This window comes from Prosopis cineraria, unplaced genomic scaffold (assembly GCF_029017545.1).
Source record: "Prosopis cineraria cultivar Desert tree isolate PC_DT_omini unplaced genomic scaffold, ASM2901754v1 PC9, whole genome shotgun sequence".
NCBI classification, from domain to species: domain Eukaryota; kingdom Viridiplantae; phylum Streptophyta; class Magnoliopsida; order Fabales; family Fabaceae; genus Prosopis; species Prosopis cineraria.
Genome location: NW_026555340.1, coordinates 29,281,531 through 29,294,492, shown reverse-complemented (window position 1 = coordinate 29,294,492; position 12,962 = coordinate 29,281,531). Strand labels below are relative to the sequence as shown.

General features: G+C 30.0%; 1 long non-coding RNA gene and 3 other non-coding genes across 4 annotated transcripts; all 4 read right to left on the bottom strand.

Moving 5' to 3' along the window:
- Positions 1-303: 303 nt before the first annotated feature.
- Positions 304-1,596, bottom strand: LOC129320646 (uncharacterized). Its single transcript, XR_008595809.1, has 2 exons — positions 1,460-1,596; positions 304-605 (listed from the first exon to the last, which is right to left on the bottom strand). It is a non-coding gene; the product is annotated as an uncharacterized LOC129320646 (long non-coding RNA).
- Positions 793-877, bottom strand: LOC129321154 (small nucleolar RNA snoR77Y). The gene has a single exon (XR_008595942.1). It is a non-coding gene; the product is annotated as a small nucleolar RNA snoR77Y (small nucleolar RNA).
- LOC129321158 (small nucleolar RNA snoR2/U65) lies at positions 929-1,080 on the bottom strand. The gene has a single exon (XR_008595946.1). It is a non-coding gene; the product is annotated as a small nucleolar RNA snoR2/U65 (small nucleolar RNA).
- LOC129321159 (small nucleolar RNA U49) lies at positions 1,278-1,344 on the bottom strand. Its single transcript, XR_008595947.1, has one exon. It is a non-coding gene; the product is annotated as a small nucleolar RNA U49 (small nucleolar RNA).
- Positions 1,597-12,962: the final 11,366 nt, after the last annotated feature.

Sequence of the window (12,962 nt, the reverse complement as noted above, 5' to 3'; positions counted from 1 at the left end):
TTAAAAGATGCAGGCAAGCAGCTGGGTTCAGTCATGGCCTGACCAAAATTAGCTAACCCATTAGCGCAATACACTATTTATCGAGGGCTCGAGGCCGGCCTAAGGAGAGATAATGAAGAAGTTAAAGATTGGGGGTTTCTTTTGGGGCCAGCAGAAACGCTTAGTAGATCTGCTCAAGTGTTTTGCCAAGTTGAGATACCGAAGGCAAACAAGGTGGCCGTTTTGCTCCAGGCGAACTAATGCCATTCTTGTTTTCTTTTGCCATCACAAAAATGTAGTGCTTGAAATATATCATTCTTCAAATTATCTGAGTTTTGACCAGCTTTATATGATTCAACCTATAAAGCATTTTATTTTATTATTCTATCAAAATATTTAATTACAGATAATATATGACGGCTATCTTTGTGTCTTTTTCAGTGACATATAAAAGCATATAACATGTAAATCCAGCCTCTTGATGACACTTTTCCAATTGCTTAAATTCTTAAAAACGTTAACCGTTGCCATAAATTCAGACTTTTTCTGTGATTGATGTCTACACATGATCTTCGTCCGTTCTTTTGGATTTGTAGCCGTCGCCTGCAGACTGAGTAAGATGATACCTGAGCCAAGGAGAGAAGAGAATGAGATGATTGGGCAGCACTCGCAAGCATTGTATGTTAAAAAAAAAATTAAACTGAGTAGCGAGAGAAGATGACAGCAAACACCAGGGGAAAAGGAGACTAGGAGAAAGAACCCATAAAAATATTTTTCTGATTTTTTTGGCCAGCAGAACAAAATCATTTGAGTGTGAAGCCTCAGTCAGCCAGAAAATTCACATCAAGGTGATTTGTTCAGACGGTAATTCCAAATGTAAGTTCATCCTCATCGGCTTCAAGAGATTTATATCAAAGATGCAAGTTCAATTAAATAGAACCAAAGACAAATATGTAATCGCAGAAACCGGCTCCATGGTTCCATTGAAAATGGGATCCACAGGTTCCTATCAACATGCGAAACGAATGAATCTTGCTCTTGGTCCAATCATAGCATCGCCGGTCACGGCTCAGGTAGCTACCGGAGACGTGGCATTGGACCTATCGTGAAGAAAATGCAAAAAAAAAAACTAAAATTAACCGAAAAACCCTCAGAGTCCCGCTTCAAATCACACACACAGCGTGTCACCGAAGCCGCAACGATCTCGGCCGATCAAGAACCCAAGTGACGACGCTCCGGGAGAGGAACGAGTCAGCATGGGGCTTGAAATCGGAGGGTGAGAAAATTGGGAATCGGATGCAACCGCTGCTGTTTGGAGTGTCATACGGCACTTCCTATCAATTTGGGTGATCTTCCTCATAGGGATTCACTATCTTGTTCATGGGACAACCTAAATCGCTCAACCTCAACCATGAATGAATGAATACAGAATAGAGAAATGATGAGAGAACTATTAGACATGTAGCATCGCCACAACTACCCGGCCGCTCCCGCAGCACCAGAAGCCAGAAGCTGAAGATGCAATATGGCCGACTAGGGTTCAGGGGTGGAATTCAATTTATAGTCATAATAGGCCGGTACATCGTTCCTGGGAACGATATGAGGTTAGGGTTTCAAATCTCCGAAGGTTTGTATAGGGCCATTAAAATCATATTGGGCTAAAAAACACGGAGGCATATCGCACTTATCAAGAGCCTATCAACGCGCTTATCTATTGGGCCTATAGATAGTGTCTAGACTAGCTTAATGCATCATGCACGCGTGGATAACTTTTGAGTCTACCAAAAAACAAAACTTTTTGAGTCTACTTCGCCCAGTGAAATTGAGAAGAACCGACTAGAGGAGAAAAATAAGGAAAATTTTCAACAACAGCCTCTTAACTAGATTTAATTTCAGCCAAGGCTCCTAAAAATTAAAAATTTCACTGTACATATGAAAAACTAAAATAAAATTAAAGAGCTGACTGAAATAATTTTGTTATCTCCCGTGATGCTAGGCACATGAACAATTCATGTAATAAAACTAACAATTAATGTATGAAAAATAAATGATTGATACAAGCAAAATTTACAATTTTTAACAATAGCATAACACAACTGTAAATATAAACAAGTAAAACTAAGTACATAAACAACATGCATAAAGAAAATGAATACCAAGTTGCAAATTTCAATTACATTAATTTTTCATTTTTTTACCCGAGCTGTTTATGTACCTAATTTTATCAAGAATAATGAGATTATTTTAGTCAACTATTTAACTTCATTTCAATCCCCCACATGTGGGGTAAATTTTCTAAATTTTAAAAATTTTGAATGAAATTAAGTCTGTTTAAAGAGTTCTTATTGAAATTTTTAAAAAAATAATAACAAACACATGGAATGAGGTAAACTGGCATAGCAACCAAAACCAAAGGAAAATTTGTATACCTCAACTATCTTTCTACACAATTTTTATTGTGTTGTTGTATTTTCAAAAAAAAAAAGAAATACAATCAGAGTAAAGGGCAAAAATTTGTAACCCAAAAATAAAATCAACGTGTATTTTTAAAAATAAAAATAAAAATTTCACAGCATATCCCAACAAAATAAAAAAATAATCCTATAAAATATTCTTATAAATATAGAAATAATTAAATAATATTCATTACTTGCAAGATATAAAAAATCCGACTCAATGCTAAAGTTCAATGAACAGGTCTGAAATAATAGCAATTTTGATGAGCAGATACGAGGACGTGATGAAAAGGTGCTACCGTCAAGTGGAAAGAAAGAGAAGAAGTAGAGAAAGAGGATGACAACATGGATCAACGAAGATGGAGTTTTTGATACTTGAGAGATGTTGAGAGGTCAACCAAGTGGAGAAATTGAGGGTGGGAGAGCCGGTGATGTATATGGATCGAGGGAGTGATGTATATGGATCGAGGGAGAAATCGAGAAGGTGAAACATGAGAACGAGGAAGAAACGAGGACGCAAGAGATTGGTGAGGGAGATCTACGATATTCTTTCTTTAATTTCTTAGAGATAAGATAGACGGGGGATGAGACTGAGATTTGTAACATCCTGATTTTTATATAATAAAGAAATTGTGGAATTTAGGTTTTGAGGAAAAAAAATGATAATAGGAATTTATATTATTTGAGATTATTTAGAAATAATATTATGATTAGGTATTTAATTATGAATTTAAAAATTTAAATTTAAAACCACATAAGCAATATTTAGTTAAGATATAATATATAAATAATTTTTTTATGTGTGTGTTAAAAAAAAAGAGAAGGTAGAAGGAACAAAAAAAGGGGGGGTGGAAGGTTGTTGTTTCTAAGTCCCACATTGGTTAGATGAGGGAAGAGAAGAGGTGCCTTCATGTATAAAAAGGAGGGGGTGTGTGCATTAGGAAGCATGAGAGGCTAAGATGCAATTTAGAGAAAATTGCAACTTTTGGCCCAAAGGTTTGAATAATTAAATTCAAACCTATAGTTTTTTTTAATATAATTTTGGGACTCACAATCCCATTTTTATATTATTTTTTTCTCTTCCTCTCACGTTGCTCGGGGTTTTCTCGCAAGGGAGGATTATTTTCTTTTTCTTCAGGTATGTTCTAACTTTCCTATTTAGATTAGCATTTAAAAATTTATTTAATTACAAAATTAATTTTATAGTTATTTTCTAAATAATATTAGCTTTCTAGTGATATGATTATTTTGTAGGATAGAGTAAATATTTTGATTAGGATTTTTCTATAGGATAGTTAATCTGATGATATGATGGATTAAAAATATAGGTTAAAACTCTTAGGGATATAATAAATATTATAGAATATTTTTTTGAGGTTGAAACTCATGTTTAAGAATTTTTGAGTTAAAATCTAGATCTATATGGTTGAATTTATGTGGAATCTGAGATGTAGGGATAGACCTATGATTATTAAATATTTATTTAAGTATGAATAGGTATTTTTGAAGTTATAGAAAGGTGATTTGAGGCTTCAGGATAATTTTAAAATTTAATTTATTTTTGGACGAATTTTTAGAATATAGAAGGATGAAATTGTGATACTAGAAGTGATTTGAGGATAAAAAAAAATAGTTTATTAGGGTACGAGAATTTTAGAAAAGAATTTGGGAAGTTAAATGCGGCATAAATCTTAAATTAGTGTTAATATGGATTATAGATCTAAGACTTTCTAACTATTTAAATTAGAGTTATTTATTTTAATGTAAAATTAATATATAGTATTGTGAAATAATTATGTAGATTATATTGACAAAGATAGTGGTGAAAAAGGAGTTGTGAAGGGGAACTTGTTATTCAAGACACAAGGTAACCATTATTAATGTGTTGTGATGGGTGTGTTTGTGAATGGTTATGTGTTGTTTTGTTGTTTGGAAAAATTATGAATTATTGAAAATAAATACTGTTATATACTTCCGTGAAATCATTGCCAAGTGGGTTAAAAATTTATTTTTGTTTATCATGATGAGATATTATTGTTCGGATATATTTCTGTTTGGATATTTGAATGATGCATGACTTGTCAGGGTATTTTAATGTATGGTGTTAATGGGAATTTCTGTTCGGTTAATTATTACCACGTGGTAAGCCCTCATTGGACCCAATGAGTGGCGTGTCGCTTGGTCCAACTCACCTTTGGCCGGGTGATTTGGCGTCCGAGCATGGTGAAAGGAGGAGATAAGGTGCAGTCATGCAATTAAATACTTGTTCGGTTTGTTTGAAAATATTGTTTGGTTAAATGTTTTGTGTGCCCACTTAGCAATCGCATGATTAGTTACATCCGCATGCATCATTACATATTAATTTTTGGTTACTGGGACTTTTAAGTCTCATTCTCCGTGGTTAATATTTTTATAGGAGCGAATCCGGCCGAGAAAGCACCAGAGGTGTAATTATGGTGTATGAGACACCATCTTTTACGTTGCCTCTTATTTTGGATTATACAATGTATCTTGTGCCAACTTAGGACATATCTTGTCTATGGAGCATGTAAACTCTAATCCTTTTTATTAAATGCATTTATATGCCCAAGAGGATTATGTCTGTCCCTTTTGATTCATGACCTAATTTAAATAACATGCTATGAGAATCATGTCTGTCCCTCATGGTTCTAATTGCTTTTTGAGATATTTTAAGACTTGTGGTATATTGTCTTGGATGTATCATGGTAGAAATTTTTCTACCATGATAAGGGTATGATAAGGGTTCAATGAAAAAAAAATGATTTGTTGAATTAATAATTTACGAAAAATCGGTTTGTAAATTTGAGGGTGTTACAAGATTGATGAATCCAATTAGTGTCAGTCTTTCCCCCCTTTCGGGGCTGTACAAAAATCCTTTAATCTTGTACAATCTGCTCTCAACTCGGACAAAACTGATCCAATTTAGTACAGTAAAAATAAATTGTCCCAAAGGTCTAAAAAGATCAATGAGACTAAACTTCATCTACAAGCTTAATTAGATAAGGGATCCAGCTTTCAAGCCACTTGGCTTGGACCAGTCTCATAAAATTATTTTAATATAATTATATCATTTTTAATATAATTAATTGTAATTTGAAGCTTGGATGTTGAGTTTGATGCAATGTTTTCTCACGTCCTTTCCTATTTTTCCTAGAGTTTTCTCATTCACTCTTTGGCCCCCATCATCACGCCGCAAGACACAAAAAGCCAAGAATCAATCTTTCAGCCCTAGCCTTGTAACATGCTAATTTTAAATTTAAAATTTAAGTCACATTGGAAATAGATTTATTGATTAAACTGAAGGTAGCAAATGTTTGTTAATATTTGTGCAAAAAATATTTATTGATATTTATTTGAATTTGATAAGATTATTTTATGGTGATTGGAACTTACGAGGTAATATTTTGAGAAGAGAGAATTTATCTAAGACAGGTTAAATTTCATGGATAAAATACCAAATCATATTTTTAAAAAATTTATCAACAAGGCTAAGTAAAATTAAATAAAAATCATGTAAATTAATATCTCACTCAAGAATTATAATTATTTAAATATCATGTAACAAAATTTATAATAACAAAAAATCATAATAGATAATTTGAAGATTTATTATATAAGATGCATGATTATTGAATAAATAAAAATTATGGGAAAAAAGGAAAGAAAGAGTGAAGGAACAGATGATGGAAAATATAAAAATGAAAAATGAAAAATGAAAAAATAGAGAAACAGAGAATGGTGCCAGACCCACATTTCTATATTAACCAACCACCAATTCAAGTCATTTTCCCTGTGGCTGTTTCTTTTTCACTTTTAGGTTAAAGATCATTCTTAGTACACAAAATATTTTTAAATTTAATTATAAGTTAATTCTATCCTTTAATTTTAAAAGTTCCATCCATTATCACCTGACATTTAAAAAAATTAACATCCATTATTAATCAATAGATCCCATTTTTTTAAATATTGTTTATCATGTTAACGATCATTTTGCCTCTCAACTCAAATATTTTATAATAAAAGAATAAAAAAATATGACGTGAGGGCCCACTAATAATGAAAAAATGATAGGATGGTGAGGAAATTAATTTTTAAAATTGAAGGATGAAATTGATTTATAATTAAGTTTATATGTATTTGTGACCTTTCGTATATAATTTAATGACAAAAATGACCTTTAACCCTTCATTTTTTCTTAGCCGTGCAATGAGGCTAGAATTAGAGAGAGAGAGGGAGGGAGAGAGGGAGGGAGAGCACGTGATTATTATCCTCCATTAAAGGAATTTTTAGATCTTTAAGCCTTGTTTCATATTCATAATACTTTCTAACCACAAAACTCTCTTCGTAAAAGTTACTATATGCAATGAGAGCTTTCTAACGATGTGAATATTAAGGGGAGCTAAGCAAGTTTAAGGATTAAACTTGGAATAAGTATTGAGTTTCACAAATTGAGAATCATGTGATTATTAAAGCGAGTGTGTGGGTATGTTAAAATTAGGTGTAAAAAGAGAAAAAATATTAATTGAGTGAAAATAATTATACATAAAATAAATAAAAACTATGAATATGAGGAACTAGTAATTGTAGCATTAGATTATCCTTTTTTATACTAAGATATCTACTTTTTTATTATTGTATATGCATATAACTCTATGGGAATAATATGATTGAAATTATCCAACATACTTACTGTTCTCTAAAATTAATACATAGTGCTTTAACCCTTTTTCAAGCGCGATAATTGTTGTAAAATGGTTGATGTTTGAGAATAATTGTGATCCTTTTAAGCATGCTTGCATGCATTTGAATTGTATATAATGAGTTTAATATTTTTTTAATCATGCTTGGATATTTTTAAATGATTTCTAGAATATGACACGGAGAGGAAATAAGATGGTTGATGATCAATGTGCTGGCTATATGTAGGAGATTGAGACTTGAAATTTTAATTGCCACATAGTGCACCTTTACTATACACATAATAGTTGGCATTTTCTTTATAGTTCTAATGCCCTTTGATATTTTGAGGTAATGGGTACCTTCTTTTAAGGAAGGAAGTCCTGCCTCATTAGCAATGCATCTTTGTCTAGATGTATTTGCCGCTTAGGCTTTAGTTAGCAATAATAAGGTGCAAGGACAAGACATAAGGGCACGATCAAGATAAATATAACTTGATTTAACTGTTATTTGTTGTGAAATTATTTTGATTATGGAAAACTGGTAATCTTATATTTGAGAAATAGTTTGCGAAAAGATTGTAAAAAGTAAATATAGGTATCTAAATATGGTTTATGAATTGATTTTCAATTAATATGTTGGTGTAAGTTAGAATATCCAATTGTCACTTAGACATTTGGAGTTGAGAATATGAGTCAAGTTATTGAAGTTGGCTCAAATAATTGGTCAAGCGAGTTAAATCAAGTTGAAAAAATTAATTCAAATAAGAATAGATTTTTTCTGGCATGAACCATATAACTTGTAAATTGTATGGGTAGACCCTGATAGGCCATGGTTGGCCCATTTAACCTAAATTATTTTTAAAAGTTTTTAAAAAAGAAAAAAGGGAAAAATTTTGTGTGTATGGACTATACCGGACTGGACATGACTTACTTAGCCAGGTCAATTCATATATTTTGTATAAATATTATAGATCGATATTTTGGTATATATAGAATAAATGATGAGGGAATATTAAATTGAAAGTCATCATTTGTGCTTATTTTTTACAAATTCATGAAAAAACTAAATTTTAAAAATAAGTGAACTAGTGAGTTAGCCTATTTAACCAGTAACCCTATAGGATTAGGTTGAGTTAATTTTTTTTTTTTAACTCATATAAAAATGGGTCGAACTCAATTCAACTTATATTTTCCCCAGCTCACATGAGCCAATCCATATAATTTGGGTTGGCCTATATTCCTAACTATAAAGATGTTCAATTTTACTTGTTATCTCTTACCATTTTTAGTGAGCTATCTAATAGAGTTACAAGGCAGGCATCAAAATAGTAAGTTTAGGTTTTTTGTTCCATTTGTTTTGGCACTTGGTGGTTGTTTCATTATTTTGTTGCTGTGACCTAGGATTGTAATTTATTTTTTTTCTTATAATCAAAATAACTTGCGCAATTGATTGCTTGCAAAAAAAATTTTGGGGTATGACCTATGAGAAAAGATTATGAAACTTGGTATTCAAGATAGATTGTTGGACTGCAGATTTTTGTGGGTTGAGCTCAATTCATTCGATTATATCTATTTATCTTAATTTGAAATATGATTTGAGTTTTTATATTATTAGATCGTTAATGATAATTATTTTTAGGGGTCATGCTCTTGTTATTGTAAGACTATTATGAATATTTACCTAAGATATTTAGGGTGCCACAAGCCTCCTTCACGCCCTTGATCAAAACGAGTTATCGCCTCTATTAATTGAGATTTCTTCACCATTTATTGTGCTGCTCTGTCACTGTCTGGAGGAGTTATAGTTATTGCCTTTGCTGATTCGCGTGACTCGTGTTTTTCATTTTATATAATTATAAATATTTTTATTATTTTAATTGAGGTTATCAAATTGAAATAAATTATTGTCTCAAATAAAGAAAGAAGGAAAAAAATAATAAAGTGAGGCATTGGACTGCCTAAACCAATCTCTCAGTCTTATAGAATAAATCCATTTATATTCAACTTTAGATTAAGTTTAGGAGTCTTTTTCATAAAATAAACCAAACTCTAATTAGGTTGAAGTCCCATCCATCATTTGTGCAACCTTGCTTTCGACAATGATGAGGGGTAAAAATGTAAAAGTTTGAAGTGTGATTTTTTGTTACTACTCCATCCGTCTCAAATTATAAGATATTTTTAGACAAAATTTTATATATCAATAAATCTCATTAAATATACTTAACAATCTTATATTTTTAAAATAAAAATATAAACTTTTAAAAATATCCATAATTTAATATATTAAAAATAGAAGGGATGAAAAGTAATTATAGAGAAAAAATGATAATATTAAAATGATGCATTTAATGAAATCTGAATCTAATTAAAATATCTTATATTTTAGAATGAAAAAAAACTCCTTTAAAAGTGCTATATAATTTGAGACGAAGAGAGTATGATAAACCATTAGATTGAAACAAAATCAATGGTTAAGGAGCTCATGACCTATGTGACAATTTAAAATCTCAATCATACCTTAAGAATACATGGGATGCTATGATTACCATCAGATCTTTTTAATTCTTTCGGTTTTTTGACCTTTTAAATATTATGGTATGCTTTTAACTTTTTCATTTATGAAATTTTAAAATTATATATTAATTTTTAAAATGACTTTTAAAATCACACAATATATAAAGTAATACATTTTAAAATTAAAAATATTATTAAAATTATTAATAACTACACGGTGACAAATTACCATATAATCTTATTTACATTATTGTCTATGTTATATTTTAAAGTTGCAGGGGCGAATTTTTAATACGTATGGGAATAAAAAATATTAAAAGAAAATAATATTTTTATATTTTGAATGTTTACATGATAAAAAAATTTAGAATACAACATGCTATAAAAAATCAATTTACAAGTTCTTATAATTTTACTTGATTTTGAATTGGGCATTTATAATTTATTTTATTTTAATTAGGCTCTTATAATTTTATAGATTAAACACATTAGTTGTTGGTTATTAAAATCATTTAACCTTATCTTTTAAAAAATGAAATTATGGAATTTTATAAGTTCATCAAAAGATTATAGTATAATTTTATAATCAATTACAAAATTTTTATAATTCAAAATTTATATAATCAAGTTTTTTTTAAATAACTTTCATGCATATAGAATTTTAATAAGGAATTAAGAAAAATATAAATGTTTGATTAAATAAAATTTGTTGGGTAATATTATTAAACCAAAGTTTCTATAACTTTTAAAAATGTTTTTATTTTGAAAAAGTCAATCACTCATTAATAATTTTAACTTTCAGAGACTAATATATTTAATTGATGAAACTATAAGAGTTTAATAAAAATAAAATAAATTGCAAATATTTAATTCAAAATCCAAGAAAACTTAAAAAACCTACGGATTGGCTTTTCCTAATTTTTTTAATGTACATCCGTGCAACAAATCTTATATATCTATACATTACATCTTGTCTCTATTATAGAGCCATTTGAGACAGATTTTTGTCAATATATAAGATATTTGAATTAATTATATTTTTTAATATTATCTGTATTTAAACTAGTTAATTGTAAGAAAAAACGTGACACCAATTTTAAAAAATTTCATTTAAATGAGGATAAAATTCAAAGTTCATAATATTTTCATGCAAAGTTAATGATTTAATCGCATCTCTTTATTTCCAATGAGATATTTAGATATGCTTTATGATACAAGCTGGGGGGAGTATGTTTCAATTTGTTTAAAGTGATGCATGGATCATCAATTTCTTACAGAGGATAATTTAATTATAATACATGTTTCATTTTCCACAGAGCGATGCGTGGAGCATTAATTTGGAAGTGGTGAGAAATTTTAAAAAATTGTTCACACTTCATAATACGCACTAGGATAACATGTATATTGAAAAAGAGAAGTTATTGGCTTATTGCTTATATATTAATCTATAAGGAACAACCAGAGACGGATCCACGAGTTCTTGTTAGTAGCCAATTTTATTTTTAAATTAATTATGGGAGTAAAACTTGATAAAAAGTTTTACAAAAAAAATTACATTGAAATTGCACATAAAGAAATTAATTATTATAAAATTTATTAATAATTAAGTTAAATTATATTGATAATGTAATCAATTGTCAATATAATTTAATTCAATTGTCAATAAATCTTACAGCAATTAATTTTTTTATGAGATTTGATAATAATTTTTTCAAATTTTATTTTATTTTATTTTTTTAAATTTGACTCCCGAGTTTCTCCTCATGTATACCTAGAGGAAAAGTACAATTGCCGGGGTGGCGGCCTGCACCTTTGTTTGCCCGAGACAAAGCCAATTTTAATATTATTGACAAAACCAATTTTAGAATACAATATCATGGTATTTAAGTTTTGATTTACATAATTTTCTGGTAAAATCAATTTTTAAAATTAAATAATTAAAAATTGTATTATAAATACACCAAAAATATAAAATATTTCTTATTTTTTTATAGTTCTAATTATTCTTGTCTTTTAAATATTAAAATGTTCCCTACATCAAATGGGGTATAGATCTGGTGTATATTAATAGGCTCGCACATGGGCCCAGGGGACCAATATGAGATTAGGGTTTCCAAGTGTCACCGAAGGTTTATATTGGGTCATTGAATATCATCTTGGGTTAAAAAAGCTTAGAGGGGTTTTACACTAATCAGGGGCCTATCAACCCGCTATTTATTGGGCCCAAAGATACTGGCAAGCCTAGCTTAATGTATCACACGTGGAAAATTTGAGTCTCCGTCACTTATAAAAGTGCACTGTTTGTTGAGGCCCAGCAAAAAATCTCTAGTCAATGATGAATAAGTGACTTTCTCAAGTCCAATTGTTCAGTACCCATATATGATAGAAGATCAGGCTCTCTCATATGGAAATTATATTTGATGTTATTTAAAGTTTATTAAGGTTTGATTTAGTAATTATGATTTAATATTATTTTTTTAGTATCTTAAATTTATATTATCTTTAAGTATTGTTTCAAATAAAATAAAATATCTAGATTTATTAGATACTTTATCATCTTTTTTTTTTATTATGGTTTGATTTAAATTTAAATTTATTATTATTTTTTGAGATCTATAAATAGCTCTAGGATTCTTTATTTGTATTTGGTTTTGGCATTTTGAATAGAGTTATGCAGTTTTATCTCTCATTTTCCCTTTTCTCTTTCACTGCCCTCCCCTTTCCTCTTTCGCGTTTCATATCAGTGTGATTATTAAATGGCAGGTCTCAAATTAAAATTAGAATTTCTCGCGAGTTCAACATATAATCTTATATTTGGCATTGTGGATAGTGAATAATAAAAAACAATGCAAATCACACGAAGCATTTGCGGTTGGCATTAACTTATACAGGCGAGAGAACAGAGAAAGATTACTTTTTCAGATTTGGTGTAGGGATGGCTTATAGGGCTGTTTGAGGACACAGATAGTGCCCAAGAGACCTGCAAGAGACATATGAATGATAGATAATGAAGACCATATTTAGCTTTGGTTCTGTATAGTCGCGAGTGACCAAAACGGAAATACGTGTACAATAAAGCCCATGGCGATAAATATATCTCTGAAACCACAAGCCACGACTCTATATATGTTGCTTTACTAATATACACCCACTCCAGAAAATTCTCATCCCCCAACAAATGTCAAACACATAATATTGTGTTAGAATAATTTTGTTCCATCATTCCGCATGACTCCTTTCACCGCCGCCACCCAAAATGTTTCAAACCTACAGATCATGTAATCATCGTGGCTTTGAAAGAAACTAATTGTTA